The 20,107-nt window shown below is 35.4% G+C and overlaps 1 protein-coding gene across 5 annotated transcripts in view; it reads left to right on the top strand.

The window, feature by feature from the left end:
* The window catches only part of SOX6 (SRY (sex determining region Y)-box 6), a 535,498-nt gene that overhangs the window by 492,840 nt on the left and 22,551 nt on the right, over nt 1-20,107 (top strand). The gene's annotated exons all lie outside the window — the stretch shown is intronic.

The following is a 20,107-nucleotide window of genomic DNA, read 5'->3' as shown; positions in this document are numbered from 1 at the left end:
ATGAATGCCCTCTCTTAAAAATCCTGCTCATTCTTTGATCCACATACTTGGAAAGTGTTGAAGTTTGCCTCATTCCCCTACCCTCCCTAGATCCTTATTCCTGGTAGAAAAGATTGATTCTATGATACATGACTCATTCAAGGCAGCAGAGGCAAACTGTAGCCTAATGTGGGGTGAGGTTTAAATGCTATAACTGCATAAAGATCATTAGTTCAAGCCTACCAGAATACAGTGCCTCACATTGCAACTCTTGGATTCTCAAATTTGAAATAAAGGAGAGAGGTCATCAAATCTGTAATTCAGGCCAAGAAATCACTTCTTATATCCCTGACAAGTAGTCGTTTTACGTCTGTTCAAATGTCTCTGAGAGTCTGAAGACAGAATACTGACCACTTCTTGAGAGGCTCATCCTCATTCAATTAGCTGTTTGTTAACAATTTATAACTAAAATTTGCCTCACTTTCTTGTAACTTCTACCCATTGGTTCCAGTCTGATTTCTAGACCCTAGCAATAAAACTTATCATTTCTTCATTTGACACGCCTTCAGATATTTGCTTAAGGGCTAGAAGACTTAAATTCTGGTTGTTCCATCCTTGGCAAGTCATTTTCTTCCACTAAATTTTCTCATCTGTCAATGAAGAAGTTGGTCTAGATGGATTCTAGTTGACAGTTTTAAAAACTTTATTATTTTACTGCTATGTAATTGAAACCATTCACCTTCAAGGCAACTAGAATATAATAAGTATCAATTAGGGATGATGCAGTAATAAAAATAAATACAATTATTATATAATTATATCAGAGATGATATACCTTTGCCCAAGAAGGTACCCAACTGCTAGATACCAGGAATAAGAGATGAGAAATTATACATGTAAAAAGATAAGACTCCGGTAAATCAGAGGGAACATTAACTAGAACTATGCTGTGGGCATATGGGTCTGGCTTTCCATAGCTACCCAAAAAGTGTCCAGGCATTTCAGATAAATGAATAAATAGGCAATTGCGTCTCTATGGAACCGGCAGACTGTTGACTGAGGCCAGGGTGGGTGGTGAGGAAGGCTTAAGACCTGGTGAAAAGGAGTAACAGCTACAGAGGCTAGGATATAAGCAGAGTCCACAAAGCTCTGGGCTCTGGACTAACTCTGTTGTATGAGTATCACAAAAATGTATTTTACTGTGGATATAAACAGTTTTAGAGGATCCTGTGCACCAGTTTATATCAGCACTATATATAAAGTGCAGCTCTCTTAAACAAGCAAATAAACTTCTCTTAAAGAAATATATTTGCTGTGTCTTAAAAGCTCCCAAATAACTTTTAATGTTGGTAGAAAACAATTTCCATTGAACCCTCCAAGTGATGTATAGTCCTGATGGGGCAAGATAGTGAAATGTCAAGATTCTTGTATAACTCCATCTCCTAATACTCCATAAAAGGAACTCAACCCGCTGCTTATTGTTGCTTAGGATAGAAAGCCCAATCAAAGACCCAGCCTCTCTTTAGTGAGGAATCTAGCCCTACCGGATAGCTGGTTTCTCATTGGGCTGCCTTTCCTAAACAAGTGTCAATGGCAGTATGAATAATTATCTCAAAAAGATCTACTTTTCTGACTGAATATTCTTTACCCTGGGGAAGAAATGCCAGTCTATGTCATTACTGAATCACATAGAAATATAGTCTGCCATCTGTATCTGCAAGTTCTGCATCTGTAGATTCAATCAACGGTAGATAAAAAAAATTCACACAAAAAAATGGCTGGTTGTGTCTGTACTGAACATGTACAGACTTTTTTCCATGTGATTATTTCCTAAACAATGCCATGTAACAACTATTTACATAGTATTTACATTGTATAAGGTAACATAAGTAATCTAGAGATTATTTCAGGTATGTGGGAGGTATATGTGCAAGGACTACACCATTTTATATAAAGGACTTGGGCATCTGAGGATTTTGGTATCTGTAGGGGGTCCTGGAACTAATCTCTCTCAGATACTGAGTAATGACTGTACTTCTCCAACTTGCTACAGCAACTGAGCAATGAAAGATTAATACTATCTACCATGAAAATTAGACCCAAGACAAGAATAGCTAGCATATGTTCCTAATAGGACTACAAAATCAGTCCTCGCTTCCTCAGCGGTATGTATGTCTGCTTCACATAAACCAGCACTTTAGATTAAACCCTGACTGATAGAGTTCTGTCTGATATATTTGGACTGACTGTAGCTTTTGAGATTGTGGACCTTGCCCAGATTCTTCTCTCCTGGCAGTAAGAGCCACTTGACTTTTTACCTGCAGAGTGGAATTCAGCCTAACCTTAAGGTAATGGGATTTAATGAGCATCAGGCTAGTTATGAATGTGCTTTAAATTCTCTCTGTTTAAGGTCAGGATTTGAATTGAGACCAAACTTTGACCAACTGGCCCTTTCCTGCTCTTTAAGTTCTGATAACTGTGTTTCAAACTTTTTCCAAAGAGTCAGTACCCACCCAGTCCTCCTCCAGTTTCTGTTACTGACTTCCTATCTTTTCATAACCAAGGTGTTCTTATACAGTCATGCACCACTTAATGACATTTAAGTCAATGATGGCCCACATATATGATGGTGGTCCTATAAGAGTACAGTACCATATTTTTTCTGTACCCTGTCTGTGTTTAAATATGTTTAAACAAATTACACAAATACTTACCATTGTGTTGCCATTGCCTACAATATTCAGTACAGTAACATGCTGTATGTGTTTGTAGTCTAGCAGCGATGGACTATACCATATAGCCTAGGTGTACAGTAGACTATACCATCTAGGTTTGGTAAGTACCTTCTATGATGTTTGCACAATGACTAAATTGCCCAAGGATTCATTTAAGGTATCCTCATTGTTAAGCAATGCATGACTGTTTTTGAATGTCTCTTTCTAGATTGCTCTTCTTGTTTTGTTCTGCTTGTCTATCACTGCCTGTACTCACTTATCTGCTGTCTATTTTCTGCCTCTTTAGAGGTGGGTCTCTATAGACTGAATCTCTGGTGCTAGGAACCAGGTCTTTCTAACCAGGATCTGTCCCTACTTATGGCCTCCCAATCTTCAGTTTTACCCATATGTTCAACCAAGTTATAATTTACTGATTATCTCTTATATACACCATACTGTTATGGGCATGGAGGGAAAGGTTTTTTAAAAAATATAGACCACATTATATTCTTCAAGAGCTTGTAATGTAGTTGGGATTACAAGCTTATTACACATAAAAAAAAGTAGTTTAAGGTATTAAATGTTCAAGTACATCATTAAAGAAACAGAAAAGAGCTGCTATTTAGAGGAGGAAGCTGCAGTGCTTTGTGGACAGCAATGGTTCTGGAAAACCTGATAGAAGTGTGGCTAGAGATAAGCCTAGGTTTGGATAAGCAAAAAGAAGAGGAAAATCTTTCAGCTGAGGGAATAATCTAAGCAGACACAGACATTAAGCAGATAGACGTTCATAGGAAAACTACAGAAGGGAAGAATCATCTTTTTCATCTTTGTCTTCTCCACCAAGCCCAACACAAAGCCTTGCACATACTTGCAATTAATAAATATTTGTAGGCCGGGTGCGGTGGCTCAAGCCTGTAATCCCAACACTTTGGGAGGCCAAGACGAGTGGATCACGAGGTCAGGAGATCGAGACCATCCTGGCTAACACGGTGAAACCCCATCTCTACTAAAAAATACAATAAATAAATAAATAAATAAATAAATATTTGTTGAATTGAGTATGTTACAGAAATAGATGGGTGACATATTAAGGAGGGCCTTGATTACCAGGCTGAGGAATTTGGACTTTACCACCAAATAAATATGCATTAACCTTTAATCATTCAAGACTGATTTAGACTAGAGAGGTTAAGAATAATGGAAATGCAGTAGTTAGGTTGCTTTTGGAGATCTGTAAGTCTCTTTATTCCTCTGCTCTCTTTAATATTATTTCAGAGAGGATGTTCAAGTAGATATCTTTCCATGTTGTAACACGAGAAAGCTTAGCTGGTGTTAGGTGGGTTTTCACTCAAACTCATACTAGAAATAACTCCTTTCCTCCTCTCCTCCTGGATGCCAATAAGTAGGATTTTCACTGTCTACTGTGACAGATTGATGCCTTACAGATCAGTCTTGTACTTTTGCCTCTCACTTAGGAGTGCGGTTTTTCTTTTTAATTGTTTTTATTCAATGGGTATTTACACCTGAAACATGATGATGCCAAAGTTAGGTCATAGTACCAGAGGGGAAAGGTTATGTAAGAATGCATCGTCATTTGCTATATACTATAAACTGCCACATTTAGGAATAGGCTATGGCACGTAACTCTGATGTAATATCCCAAGTCTCAGACCTGGAAAAAAGCATTTCATAAGCAATATGTTCAATCATTTTAAATTTATATTAGAAATGCAAATTGAAGCTTACTGGTATCAGTATATGTATATGTATTTTTTTACTTTGGTCGTGGAGAAATTGCTCATGGTGTTTCAATATAAGCTGACTCTTCTGTGGGAAGGTTGATCCTACATAGGGACAAAATGAAACAGGATAATAGCTGCTCCATGCTGGACAGCTACAGAACTGTTCATGGAGAAGAAGAAAAACAATTGTCAAATGTCCCTGAAACTTCATTGCCCTCCATTTATTTTAATTCCGTAGTCAATAATTCAAATCCTTTGTAATTCCAGTGAGTCCTTTATTAAAAAAGCTGATCTGTAGGTTCACAAGATAATGGTCTCTTCTTCTGGCTCTGTATGAGCAGTATGGTCTGACTTCTGTTCCGATATATGAGAACTGCGGAGATGTGAGATGCTCTTTCTTGGTTGAGCCCTATACCTAGTCATTGTATTTTAGTCTGTATCATAGAGAACCTTTTGAAATATATTTTTAGCATTTTGGAAGAAAAGAGGCTCCATTAAGGAATAAATTGCATTTTTCAGTTAACTTACGAGTTTATTTAGTAACTCCCTGAAGAGTAGAATGTAAAATATAGCAAACATCACCCAGGTATGAGGAAAGTCTACAAAGGGAACACATATGAATTAAGCACCTGCTATGTTCTTGGTACTGGAATAAGCATTCTACTACTTCTGTTGCCATTATTACTGCTACCTATTTCTAAAAGGAACTACTGCTTAGTGAGTAGGTATTGGGTTCCAGTCACTGTGCTAGGAAATTTACATGTACGCCCATTTATTTCTCACAAAGATGCTGCAAGGTAGAAATTATTAGCTCTCTTTTATAGAGAAATGAAACTACAGTTTAGAGAAAGAAAATAATTTATCCAAGGCTACTTAGCTAGGAAAGATCAGATCAACAATTCAACCCTAGATCTGTCTATATGGCATCTGAGCCATGCTGCCTCCTGTTTTTCTCCAAGATGAGCAACTAAATTGGTTGCCTTTGTTGGATTAGCTTTTTCCTATAGTTTTCATTAAAAAGCAGAAAATTTTAATTAGAAATGGAAACTGAAAGTTTTTTTAAATCCATTAAACCACAGAAATATTAGGCACTTTTCAAATATTTTCACCAGTTCTCAGGGTGAAGAAGTATTGGTGGCCCATCAGATTGGATTGATCTCTAAAATTCTTGATCTCCTTTCAGTACTGTTCATTCCTTAACCCTAATCTTAAAAAAATAATTAGTTTCTGCTGCTCCAATAATCTGCATTTTCCATTCTAATGAAAGACAGATTCCGGCCAGTTAAATTAATCATGTTAGGAGTTTTAAAAGCTAAGTTTGGATGCCATTGAAACAATTCAGCTGACCATTGAAGAAATTCATTCTGATGGAAAGTGTGAAATTTGAGATAGTTACATTTGAGTGCCCGTTGTGATTTTGCCATTTATTAACTGTGTAACTTGAACAATTTTATTCTCTCTAAACCTCAAAGTTTCCTCATTTGGAATGAGGAGTATGGATTAGGTAATCTTTAACATCCCTCTCCTGTTAGAGTTCTCTAATTCAGTGAGTGTGTTTTATCTATTTTATAATGAATCTGATATTTAAGGAAAGTCCTAATGTATGCTTACTTGAATGCATATATATATACATATATATATATTTGCACATACACTACATCATTAGAATAGTTTTCAGATTTAATATTTCCAAAAATCTCAGACATGCCTTACCATCCTTCCAAGGTTTTTCTAGAAGTAGGGAAGCTGACATCTCAGAACTGTACAGTATGGGTAGTCAATCAAAGAAAGTAAGATTGGAACCAATAATCTGTGAGTCCCACACAACTACTATGGGTACATTTTTCACATCAAAATTATCCTTATTTTATAGATGTTTCAAGAAAGGACACTTAACAGAATATAAGAAATAAAATTAAATTTCTACAAGATTTGATTTCAGAAATTCCCAGGTTCTAATAGAACATGTGGGCGTTAGAGACTCACTCTAAAATTCTCACTGTTGAAGATGTCCACTGTACTGTACTAGTAAGCATTTGAGTATTTACCTTATGCCATCCTGGCTACTAGACCCTGGGGATAAGGGTAGCAGCTAAGGATAAGACACAATGCAGTTACCATTGTTGAGGTACATAGTCTAAAAGAAAGTAGGTACATAAAACTGGTAATTTGGATAAAATATGGCAAATGTTAAGATGGAGGTACACAAAGGGTGCCACCTGTCAGAGCCTAGGCTACTTATTCTAATCTGGCAACCAGGTAAGACTTTCATGGGATAAATAATCCCTGAGATGAGTCTTCAATAATGAGTGATTGGAAGATGGCCAGGTAATTTCAGGAAAGGAGGGAGAAAACTCAGATTCCTAGTATGTACACACTCAACACAGTGTGTAGAGAACTGGAAGTAGTTCAGTGTTATAACACAAAAAATGTTCCAAGTAGAATAGCCAGAGCTGGTACTGGAGCCATAGTTAGAGGGCTAGGTCATGGAGAGCCATCTGTACTGTACTAAGGAGTGTGAACTTCATCTTGTGGGCATGAGGGAGACATTGAAGTGTTTTAAATATAGCAGTGGCCTAGTCCGAATTGCATTTGTGACAGATCATTCTGGCTGAAATTAGGAGGAGGTATTTAAGTGGAGGTTAAAGGATTTAAAACTGGGTGTAAGAGTATCAGCCGGAAGGCTAGTTTTTATAATACTCCAGCAAAGATAGTGAAGGCTAAGGCAATTGATGAAGATTGAAATGAGAGAATGAATTTAGTAGTATCTTTGTTAACTAACTCCTGAGACCTGCTTCATCTTGCTTTGCACGTCTTAATTTCACGTAGAGTCTATGACAGGAGCTAGAGTTAGATAAAGCCAAAAGCTGCTGAACAACACGAATTATTCAGTCTACCAGCTTTTTACCAGCCTCTTTATTCTCCAAGGGCGTCTTCTTGAACCTGAGCCCAGTTGTCCTGAAAACTGGTTCAAACTTAAATGATGCCTTTTTACCTGGGCTCAACAGCTTATAAGCCCTCCTTCTATGTATAAATACAGCATATAGATAATAAGCAGAATATTTGATGCTCTATGCTACCTTCAGGTCATTAAAATAAAGAATATAAGTTATCCCAGCTGCCCTTGGATTCTGTAGTTGAAATAAGATAAAGGACTCTGTTTAGCTATCTGTGTAAAGTAAATATAACTTGAGAATTTTTTAAAAAGTAAACACAGGCATCAAAACTGAAAGAAAGAGACTCTTGAAAATACAGACTGATATATCACTGGTTAGAATTTCCTTCATTTTGCAAAGCCACCAGCCACATGCATCAGCTCACCACAAAGTCATTAAGCCTTTTTAAGCTCAGATGAAAAACATTAACAAATACCACAAAAGGCTTTAGTATAGCCCCTTTGTTCATTCACATATGGCACTTTATAACTCCTGCGCCACTCCGGTCGTGTGTTTGTTTAAGCTGCCTCCATCAGGCTGGTCCTGAAAGAACAAAAGACATCTTGAGCAATCCTAAGCAGGAAATGGGCTAATCTAAACATGGTTTGTGACACTTTAAGTAGAATAGAAAGGGGAGGGATTGATTAGTCATTAATGTCCAATTGGCTCCATATGGATGTTGCAATAATAAAGCCCTTTTTCAGAGCAGTAGCAGAGTTATTGAATTAGAGGTTTATGTTTCCTCAGAGCTGACCTTAGGGAATTCCCTTTGGTTCCTCTTGTTGATCTTTTAAAGAGAATGGAGTTTCTAATAGAAAAAAAAATAGAAGTCTTATCCACAATAACACTTGCTCATAATCCTGTAACCAAGGAATGCATTAATTTAGCATTGTTTTAATCCTAGCTATAATTTTAGTCCTTAGTGCTTTCTCTACATACCCTTGCATCTTTGGTGGGGCAGTATTTCAGAGAACAATTAGACAATGGCATGAACTACATAACTGGTAATGGGCTCTTCTAATGTGCTTAGCTGGGCGGGGAAGTGGCATCCTTAAAGGGGGAAAATAATGTTCCAGCCAAGAAATGGTGGGCTTTGAAATTCAGAGTTGTTTCAGGTTGCCGAATAGTGATTGGGGTAGCTTTGGTGAAGGGGTGATGTACTAGGCTGAAAGTCAGAAGATCTAGGTTCTAGATCTGGCTCTGCTTCGTATTACCAGCAACTGGTTAATCAGGGGAAGGTGCTATTATGTCTCTGAGTCTTACTTTCCTCATTCATAAAGTGGGTGAAAAGATATCTGCCTTCCTACTCATTTTAAAAGATTGTAATGAGGACAAAGATAATGTAATTAGTGAAAGCACTTTGTAAATATTATTTTATGCAAAGTTACTTAGTACACCTGGTGTTCCTATCCTAGAACCTCTGGCCTAGTCTATCAAAAAGGTAAATTGCTCTTTAAAGAAATACTTTGGTACTCTGATTAATGAAATGTTTGTTTCCAGCCGAGAGCAGTGGCTTATCCTGTAACCCCAGCACTTTGGGAGGCCAAGGCAGGGAGATCATTTGAGGCCAGGAGTTCAAGACCAGCCTAGCCAACATGGTGAAACCCTGTCTCTACTAAAAATACACACACACACAAGATTAGCTGGGCGTGGTGGCTCACGTCTGTAATCCCAGTTACTCAGGAGGCTGAGGCAGGAGAATTGCTTCAACCCAGGAGGCGGAGATTGCAGTAAACCAAGATCACCCCACTGCACTCCAGCCTGGGTGACAGAGTGAGACTCTGTCTCAAAAAGTAAAATTAAATTAAATTAAATTAAATTAATAAAAATAAAAAGTTTGTTTCCAAAGTGCCCAGTGGAATTTTTTATGTGTACATTATATATAACTAGGCCTTTCTATTCATATCTCTCTCTCTCTTTCTCACATACACATTCTCATCCTCTCTCTCTAGTTTATTTGGTGAATTTATTGATCTAGATAGCTTCAATAGTTAAAGTAAATAGGGATTTGTTTTTACTAGGGCTAAAGAACCTTAAGATGAAAACAAAGATATTAAAATTAACTTATGGTCTTCCTCAACATTCAGCAAATGAAGAATTAACACTTTAATTAAAGTACCACAGATAATTCATCTTTTGTTCCTGTACTGTTGGCTCTTGCATATTCACCAATCGCTAGCTCAGAAGAATTGTGTATCCATATTTTGCATTTGTCTTCCTTAAGTCATTTACCTATCAGTAGGTCACTCTTTGCTAATATATCTAGGTAATTTTTACAAAAGATACAGAGAACAAAGCATACTCTACACCTCTGGCATTTCTTCTTCTCAGAAGATGAACACATCACTTCCTCACTTCCTTAATGATTAAGGCTCTTGCTTAGCCATGGAATGTATTTTGCCTGCCAAATAAACCACTAGGATAGCCAAATCCTTTTTCTTTTTTTTGCAAGAAGAAATCAAACTTGAAATCCAAGCAGCCTTCCTATAATGAAAGTAAGTTCACATTCTGGCAGAACAGGAATGATAAGTTAGCAGTAGGTTTCCATAATCATAGAGGGATATCTATCAGTCAACACAATGAATTTGACCTCTATTGTATTAAGATAAATTTGGTAGGATAAATATGGTGAAAAATCAAATCTGTGTAGTATTAATACTCTCTTTTCTAATTTCAATCCCCTTCTAAAATTTCATCTTCTGCATTTTTGTTTCTAATGCATTCAGTATCATTTTCTCTATTAACTCAAATAAGGGACTATCAAATGTATTATGTCACTCTTCAGAATCCCGCAGGAGAAAATTTCTATTAATAGAAAACACTATTCTATTAATAAAATGAAGTAGTCTGAAATACTGTGATTGTCAACAGTTCTGTCAAGGAACCCAATAGTGATACTTATGTCTCTTTCTCTTCATAAGCAATCAATTATAGTTTTTTTTGCTGTTCTTAATAATTCATTTTAGTAAATGAGATTATCTTTGAGTTCACAATGGCCTGAATATGCCACCTACTTTTCAGGTCCACAGAAAAAGTAACCTTTCAAAAAAAAGAGCATTTTATTTGTTGGATGGTTGGTTTTCTGCTTTTTTTTGTGCAGTTATTTTGTTGTCATTTTTGCCTTTTTTAAACTAAGAGTTAAAACAGTTTTATTTTGAGTAGTATTCCATTGTATGGATATATCACAATTTGTTAATTCTCCAGTTATTTTCCTTTTTTCTATTATTAATAAAACTGCTGTCATATTCTTATATAAGTCTATTTTTGACAGAAATTTTAATTTGGTTGCTGGGTCATATGCAAATATGCATTTTAATTAGAAGAAATTGCCAAAAAATGGTTATGCTGTTTTATACTTTCACCACCAGTATATTAGAGTTACAGTTGTTCCCTATCCTTGCCAACATTTAGCACTTAAGTGGATGTGAAATGCATCTCACTGTGGTTTCAATTTACATTTTTCTGATGATTAATGATAGGGAATACCTTTTCATCTGCTTATTGGCCATATCTATATCCTTTTTTATAAAAATGTTCATTTAAGTCTATTGTCCGTTTTAAAATTAGAGGTTTTTGGTCATTCTTTATATGTATCCTGGATGCAAGTTCTGTCAGACATGTGTGTTCTGAATATTTTTTCCAGTATGCGCTTTGACATTTTATTTTTTTTAACAATGACTTTTGATAAGCAGAGTTGTAATTTTTATAAAGTTTAATTTAACAGTTTTCTTGTATATTTAGTAATTTATATGTTGTATCTAAGAATCATTTTACTTTAAAGTCACTAAATTATTGTTTTATGTATATTTAGAGGAGTGTTATAGTTTTTTCTTTCTTGATTTAAGTCATGATTCATCTCTAATTGTTGGATATAATGTGTGATACAAGATCCAAGATTTTTTTCCAATGTATCTATCAACTTGTTCTAGCAGTATTTGTTGAAAAACTATCATTTTCCACTTTAACAGCCTTGGTTTTCATCAAGGTAGTTTCAATCCTCTAATTTTCTTCAAGTTTGTTTTAGTTTGTCCTACTGCTTTATTTTTCATATGAATTTTAAAATCAGTTTGTCACCTTATATGAAAAAAACTTTGGATAATTTTTATTGGAAGTTGGTTGAATCTGTAGATAAATTTGAGAACAGTAACACTGTAACAATATTGAGTCTTCTGATTAATGAACATGGTATATTCCTCCATTTTCTTAGGTCTTTAAGTCACAAATGTTGTGTTGTTTTTAGTGTAGATGTCTTGAATACCTTTTTCAGTTAAATTTATTCCCAAGTATTTTATTATCTGATACTATATATATAAATTTGAATATTATTTTTTAATTGCTGCTAGTATAAAGAAATATGATTGATTTCTGTATTTTTTATTGTTTATTGCAATACTGTTAAATTCACTTGTCAGTTCTAGTATTTTGTAAATTCCTTAGGATTTTTTATGTAAACAATTATATATGAACAGATGACATTATTTATTCCCTTATAATTTGTATGCTTTTTATTTTTTTATTTTTTATTTTATTTTATTTTATTTTTTTGAGATGGAGTCTTGCTCTGTTGCCCAGCCTGGAGTACAGTGGCACGATCTCAGCTCACTGTAGCCTCTGTCTCCCGGTTTCAAGACATTCTCCTGCCTCAGCCTCCTGAGTAGCTGGGATTACAGGCATATGACACCACGCCCGGCTAATTTTTGTATTTTTAGTAGAGCGGGGTTTCACCCTGTTGGTCAGGCTGGTCTTGAACTCCTGACCTCATGATCTGCCCACCTTAGCCTCCCAAAATATAAAACATGAGCTTTTTATTTTTTTGATTGTTGATTAACAATGGTGAGAGTGGACATCTTTGCCTTGTTGTTCATTTTTGGAGAAAGCATTTGGTAGTTTACTATTATGATGTTACCTGTAGGTTTTTCTTAAAAGCCCTTTATCAGACTGGGAAAGTTTCCTTTTAATACTAATTTCCTGAGCATTTCCAACATGATTGAGTATTGAATGTTGTCAAAACCATTTTCTGAATCTATTGTGATTACCATGTGTTTTCTTTCCCTTTGTTCTGTTAATGTAATGAGCTACATTGTCTGGATTTCAAATATTAAACCAATTTCACATTACTGAGATAAGTTCTATTTGGTCATGATGTATTATCTATTTTTTACATTTGGCTGGATTCAATTTGTTAACATTTTATTTTAAAATTTTGCACTTATGCTCAAACCTCTGTCAAGGTGTGCTGCCTCATAAGCTTATTTAAGAAGTGTTCCTTCTTCCTCTACTTTCTTACCTTTATGCAGTATTATTCTTATTTTCCTTAAACGTTTGAAAGAACTTACCAGTGAAACCATTCAGGGCTTCAATTTTCTTTGTGGATAAGTTCTTGGTTATAAATTCAATTGATTGATTAGCTATCAGTGTATTCAGATTTTCTATTTATTCTTGAGTGAATTTTGGTAGTTTGTGTCTTTCAACAAATATGTTCATTCTATCTAAGTTGTCAAATTTATTGAAATTAAGTTATTTATAATATTCCCTTTTTCTCTTTGTAATATGGATAGTATCTACAATGTAATTTCCTCTTTCAGTCCAAATACTGACATTTTTGTCTTCTCTCTTTGTCTGTTGACCCATCTTACTTAGGATTTATTAATTTTGTTCTTTTTAAGTTTCTAACCTTGGCTTTGTAAGTTGTCTTTATTATATCTGTTTTCTGTTTCATTGATTCTTACTCTTTATCCATTCAGAGAAATCACTGACTTTTAATTAGATAATTTGATTTATTTCTGTTTAATATAATTATTAAATTTGTTGGGCTTAGGTCTTACACTTTAGTATTTTTTCACTATTTGTATTTGTTCCCTCAGTTTTTCATCTTCTATTTCTCCTCTTCTGCCTTCCTTTGTGTTAATTGAATCCCTTTTAAGGTCTTTTGTTTGAAGTACTCTGTTGAATGTCTAGCTATACTTCTTTGTATTTTTTACTTTTGTTTGTTTGTTTTTTGTTTTGAGTCAAGGTCTTGTTCCATCACCCAGGCTGGAGTGCTGTGGCCCAGCCTCAACCTCCGGGGCTCAAGCAATCCTCCCACCTCAGCCTCCTGAGTAGCTGGAACTACAGGTGCATGCCACCATACCTAGCTAATTTTTGAACCTTTTGTAGAGACAGAATCTCAGTATGTTGCCCAGGCTGGTCTTGAACTCCTGACCTCAAGAGATCCTCCCACCTCTGCCTCCCAAAGTGCTGAAATTGCAGGCATGAGCTACCTCGCCTGGCCTCTTTGTATTTTTTTAAATTAGTTTTTCTAAGAATTCACTATCAAACCTTAATTGAGTATCCATACAGTTAAAATTTTATCACTTCATGTAAAATAAAATGAGCTTTAACAATCTAATTCTATTTATACCCTCATCTTTTGTGGTAATATGCTATTGTTCCATATTTTACCTTTTTATATGTTATAAATCCCACAATACAATGTTATATTTTGTATTAAATAATTCCTAGCCTTTTAAAAACATTAAACAATTAGCTGTTTATTAGTGAAATCCAGAGAAGAAAAAATGGTCACAAATCATTTTTGATATTCTTCCTTTCTTTCTGTATATCTAGTTTTTATTGAGTGTTATTTCTTTTCCTCTTGAATAATTTCCTTGAATATCTCTTTTGGTGTTTGTCTGCTGGTAACTCATTCTTTTAGCTTTTAATCATTTGAGAGTATATTTCATATTCATTTTTTGAAGCATATGTTCACTGGATAAAACTCTGAATTTATTTCCTTTTTTAGAGATGTTCCATAGTCTACTGGGCTTCATTGTTTCTAGTGAATAATCAGCCCTTATTTGTAATTTTGTTTCCCTGTAAGTAATATGTCCCTTTTCTCTGGAATTTTCTCTTTGTCTTTGCTTTTCAGTAGTTTAACTAGTTTCTAGGTGTGGTTTTGTTTGTATTTATTTGGCCTGCATTTCCCTGAATGTCTTAAACCTCTTAGCTGATGTTTCTCACGAAATTCGGGTAATTTTCAGCCAGTATTTGTCTTCCTCCTTTTATTTATTTATTTTTTATTTTTTGGTCTCTGAGTCACGTTTTCCTGCTTCTTTGTACAACTCATAATTTTTTATTATATATTGTATGTTGTGGATTATCCATTGTAGATACTCTGTATTCTATTATCTTCCTCTGAAAAATTTTAATTTTGGGGGCAGGAAGGAGTTAAATTACCTGCTGTACACGTTGAACTTGTGGAAACTTAGTTTTTGCATTGTTAGGGAGAGTCTTTTTTAATTTTGTTTTTAGTCTTAGGGCAAATCCTTAGTCCTGGCACATAGAATTTATTCCTAAAGAGTTGCCCCTCTGGAGTTTCAGTGGAAAGCCCAAGGTGTTTATGAATTCTTGCTAGCTTGATAGGATTCAAATTCAAATTCTGTTTCTCTTGCAAAGGGCTTCAGTTGAAATCTCTTTTCAGATTTTCCAGATACACAGCTATATTTTATCGTTGGGTTCACTTGAGTCTTCCAAATACATGGCAAGTTCAGGGGTCAGCAGCCACTTGTAAGTTCAAACTCTGTCTTCTGACACATTAAGCCAATTAGACTGACTTTCTATTTGTATTCTAGCCACTCCATGCTATGAAGACTGGGAAGTGTCTTCATGAGAAAAACTATGAAAACAGAATTTCATTTAGTAAAATGCCTTTCATTCTAGGATGGAATCCACTCCAGTTTCTGTTTAGTTTTGGTAGCTCTCAGGAATCTTCAACATCTATGGGTTTTTTTTTTCATATTTTTTTCAGAGTTTATATTTATTATCTGTTGGAGGATGGGTCTGATATGAACTATTCTGCCATTACCAGAATTTGATTTTATAATACAACCTTTTGTGCCAGTATTTTGGATGTATCACATTAATTCTGTCTGACAAAATGTAAGTTTTAATGGGCCCTTGAAGAGGTAGTTACTTTATTTTTCTCTATTCTTTATTATCAATTCACTGGTAATCATTGAGACTATTCAGTGGTAATTTCTCATTTAGTTTTCCATTCTGATCTCTTCTGGAACATATTTTTTCCATGTTACTCTTCTGCTTAAAAACCTTAAAAGATTTCTTAGCTTGGCATTCAAGGTGCTTAGCAAATTTGGTCCCTATTTACTTTTCTGGTTTCATCTCTTAGTACTCCCCTCTTTTTTTTTCCTTTTTGCATAAACCCAAGCCATCACCAGCTTCTTTTTATTCCCTAAAATTGTCCTTTGCTTTTGTTATAAACTGTGCCTTTGCTCACACTGATTTCCTCACCCAAAGTAGTTTCACATTCATACCTGCTGGTAAATTATTACTTCTCCTTTAAGATGCCGCTCAAGCACCACTTCAACTTTGAAGCCTCCCTAATATTTATCTCTGTCCACTCCAATTGTGTTAGTAGCTTATTTTCCCTGCTCTAATAGTATTTTTAAATTATCTCTGGTAGCATCGTTTGTAATTTTTAATTTATGTGTCTTCTCACATTGGACCAAATTCCTTAAAAACAAAGTACATGTATTATCTGTCTTTGTATACCCCATCACAATGCTGGCTACATATGAATTGTGTCAGAAGTGTTTATGGAATTAATAGATAAATAAATGATTACTAGGCACATTATAGAATTAACCAGAGTTTCCCTTAGGGATAATTTTTTATATGCACAAGCACTCACTCATTCACTCAGATATCCCTTGGAATTTAACCAGGAAGGGGCCTCTCCAGGATTAGTTCAGGATCATTTCCAGAGGCTGTGATGGTGAAACTGGCCTTCTTTCCAACCCACCTGGAAAAACTCAATTTTGTCTTCTCTTTAAATCATTCAAATCACAGCTTTCTGAGATTTTTGCCTTGGCAATTTCTATTTTCTCTCTGCAGATTAACTATCTTTAACTGAAAGTTTGCCTTTACACAAATGGAGATGAAGGATGAATTAACCAATTTGAGCCTTCTAGGGGAAGTTGTACAGAGCAGCCTCTCCTGACATACAGGGACCTTGCTTTCCCTTGAAGCCTACTGTGGTGCTGTTGATCTCTTGGCCTTTCAGTAACTGTCATTTGGGACTGCTGTTGCTAGCAATTAAAGACTCTTAGGTCAGCTGGAAAGCCGTCTCCAGGTACATAGCTGTGGGTCTAGGCTTCTTCTAACTGCTTTCCATGAAAAAGCATACGCTGAACTCACAAATTACTCTGCTGCTATTAAAAGGAGAAGAAGCTGCCTCATAGAATTATGAACCATTCCAAGTTCTGGATTCTGATGCAGACTATTGGCTATTTAAGAATGAAATGTTTGGTGTTTTGCACTTAATGATGAATGGAGCAGTATGAAATCATACAATATGCATATTTTTAAAATTAATTATAACAAAGTGAATTTTAGACTTCAGATACACAGATTAATAGTATACCTTTTGAAAACAATTTATAATATGCAATAAAATTTTTCTTATGTGTTTATAAGGGTTTTCCAGGTATGTAATTTCCATTTTTAAGTTTCTGAATTTGTACACACACATACAATCGTAAGTATTTCTACTGTGGCAACAATTCCTTTACCATTTTGTTTCAGAAGCAAAGTTTAGGGACACTTTCTAAATGTTCTTTTGACTTTGTAGCCTCTAATACTTTCTTAAAATTCTGAATCTAGGCTTAACTCAAACTTAGATTGTAAATTCAAGTAATAGATGAGTTGTCAGCTTTACATGAAAAAAAAAGTAATATTGAGAAATGTTTTCTATGAAAATATTTAAAAAATATTCGTTGAAAACATCTTTCTGCATAGTACTCATATGGATGCTTCAATGAATTCCATATAAGTCTTAAATGACATAGTCACTTCAAAAAGACAGAATAGAGGAAACCCTCAATATGTATTTGTGGGGCATTTGTGGTTTATATTACTGTATTTTCTGTACATTACCCAGGTGTTAACTCAGATATTATAAATCTAGGGAAGGATAGACTCCCTTTCTAGGATGTTAGTGGTGGCGGTGAAAGCAAAGGTGAGACCATTTTTATATGCAAATTTGGTTTGTTGTTGTTTTCATTGACTTTCTAATTAAGGAGAGTGACCTCCTGGGCATAATTTTCATAGTCGTAAAATAGCTTTAGAGTACTACGTATCTGGGAGATAGAACAGGAAGGGGGCAAAAATAGGAAGAGTGGGAGAAGGAAAAACAGGAAAACATTTTCCAAGTTATGATTTTGCAAAGGAATCTGGCCACTGCAATCTGTGTGGTGTTAAAAGTCCCTGCTGTAGTTGATCAGGTATCAGATTCGCTTTAAAAGTAGTTTCCAATGTTGGCCTCCCTGGGTAAATCTCTTCTTCCCAAATCTTGGTTCATCTGATACAACATTTCTAGTTTAGCTTAGGATGTCCCCATTCATTTGTGGTTCACTCCTTCTGGAAGAGAGAAGAGGTGACCAGAAAAAAGAGATGTGCACATGATCGAAAGCATTTTCTATTCTTTGCCTTCTTAATTCATGTTTTTGTTCTGTGCACTGTGCTTGAATTTTTCAACTTCTGGAAGCGTTTCATGTGAGTCCCAGAAAACTGCTGTGTAATCAATTCCTTATCCTTCAGCTCCTGAAGATAATATGTGATGTAGGAGGAAAAGTAAAGGTCAGTGCAGGGTAGAGGTCAGACTTGAGCTCTGTTCCTCAGAAAGAGGTAGAAATTGGTAAAGTAGAAGAGAGTAGGAAGGATATGTGAAGACTGGTATAGCATGAGTGGGAGAGAGATTGGGCATATGTATGGCATATCTGGGAGACTCAATTGGTACCAAGTAGAGAATCTAGAATGTTTAAAGCTAGCATCTAAAAATCCACTATGATCTCTGTCAGTCTTTGGGACAGTAGAAATTCCCATTTACAATGAAATACATATTTTAAATGAAGAAATAAATGGAAGCTGACTATTTGGTTTTGCCAGAGGTGAAGAGAAAGCTACAACAGAAGAAGCAGGTCTCGTATGTTAATCACCTGTGGCATAGCAGTTAACTTAGAATAATATTGAAATGTTTTTGCATCTGACATTCTCCACAAACCTGTCTCCTTTTATGTGAATGCATGTCAGTATATAAATTGCTGAATCCATGTCAGTTGTAAAGTAATGGCACTGAGGGCATCATAAATTACCATGGTGATCCTCAGGAGAAGATACTGTCGTATCTGAATGAGTGTTTCACTTCCAGAGTAATGTATGCCTTCATCTGGCCCAGCAGTCAGCATATTGCCCTGTGTTGATGGATATTGTCGGCTGGAAGCTACACTACATTTCACTGCACAATAAACATGGCTGTCAAACCCATATAAAGTGAAATCAATTTATCCTGTATGGTCAGTGCATTTTAAATGAAATTAATGTACTGTGGGTATGGTGGCAAAAAGTTATCATATTAATTATGCATCTTGGGATCTAAGACTTTTCATGTAAAGGATCATTCTATCTAGTAGGCCGAAAAAAAAGGGCTGTTTAGGAAATATGTTATTTTTGTATAGTCTTCAGAAAGTAGCCTTTCTGCTCTCCTTCCTGTTTAGAAAAATATTCGTGTTAGCCAATCCCACCCTTTTATACTGTCTTTTGTTTGCAGTAAATGATGACCATATTTGCTAAATAATAGTGCACTATAATGTTGTAATTTATTACTGGCTTTGACATAAACAAATTTCTACTTAACCAAGGTATCTAAAAATAGAGAGGAAGGGCCAGAGATTGATTGAATCATGTTGGTCCTGTATAATAACTTCACTGAGCAGAAAGGATTTACTTTTTCCAGAAAATAGAAATGTTGATTTTAATGTACATTTTGCTTCTAAACTTCTGGGCGTAGGCTTTCCTGTTATGCGGCAGAAGCCTTGTCTGAGGCTATCAGTCCAACCACTTTACGTTTAATTATAGAAGTTCTCAATCTGTGGGAAATATTCAGGAGTTGCCACATCACAAAGTATACATCAGTATATCACCCTGGTATAGGGTGCATGAAGACAAGTAAGAGCCATGTTCATTCATTCATTTATTTATTCAATCATTCATTAATATAACATATTTTACTAATTGAAATCCTATGTGCCAAGTACTTTAATGAATCCTAGGAATAGAGCAGTGAATAAGACCCAGCCCTTGTCCTATCTTCAAGGAGCTTTCAATCTCATATGTTACTAGAGTCAGCTCTTTGGAAATTATAAAACATCAGGAATTTAAGCATAGTTTCATCGATGTTAAAGAACTACACTTAAACAGAAAAATAGAACAGGATGCTTGAAATAAATGCCTCTTAGTCTGTGACTTTTGCATATGAGTTGAAAACCAAATAATCTTTGCTTAATGAATATTTTATTATCTGTTATGTGAAAAATCCTGAGGATACAAGAATGAGTACAGCATAATCACTAACTTTAGGTATCTCATATTCCTGAGAGGAGTGGAAAGGAGGGAGATAGTCACATAAACAATAATTACTATGGGGCATGTCTCCTGAAAGCAGGAGGACTGAGTGCAGCCTGGGGAACATCATTGCAAATTCTGTTCCTTTAGCCTGAATTACCCTTCCCATCGGACTTTACTCCCTCTCCCACTCACTTGCTGATTCCTATTCATCCTTGAAGACTCAGTTTAGACATCTCCTAGGAAACGCTAGCTGACCATCCTGTCTGGTGCTCTTTTGGTGCCCTGTTAACGTCAGTATAGTAGCACCTCTTACCCTCTTTGTTATCATTGTCTATCC

This window comes from Colobus angolensis, unplaced genomic scaffold (assembly GCF_000951035.1).
Source record: "Colobus angolensis palliatus isolate OR3802 unplaced genomic scaffold, Cang.pa_1.0 Scaffold412, whole genome shotgun sequence".
NCBI lineage: Eukaryota > Metazoa > Chordata > Mammalia > Primates > Cercopithecidae > Colobus > Colobus angolensis.
Note: the sequence above shows the minus strand (reverse complement) of the source record. Positions and strands in the feature narration are given on the sequence as shown.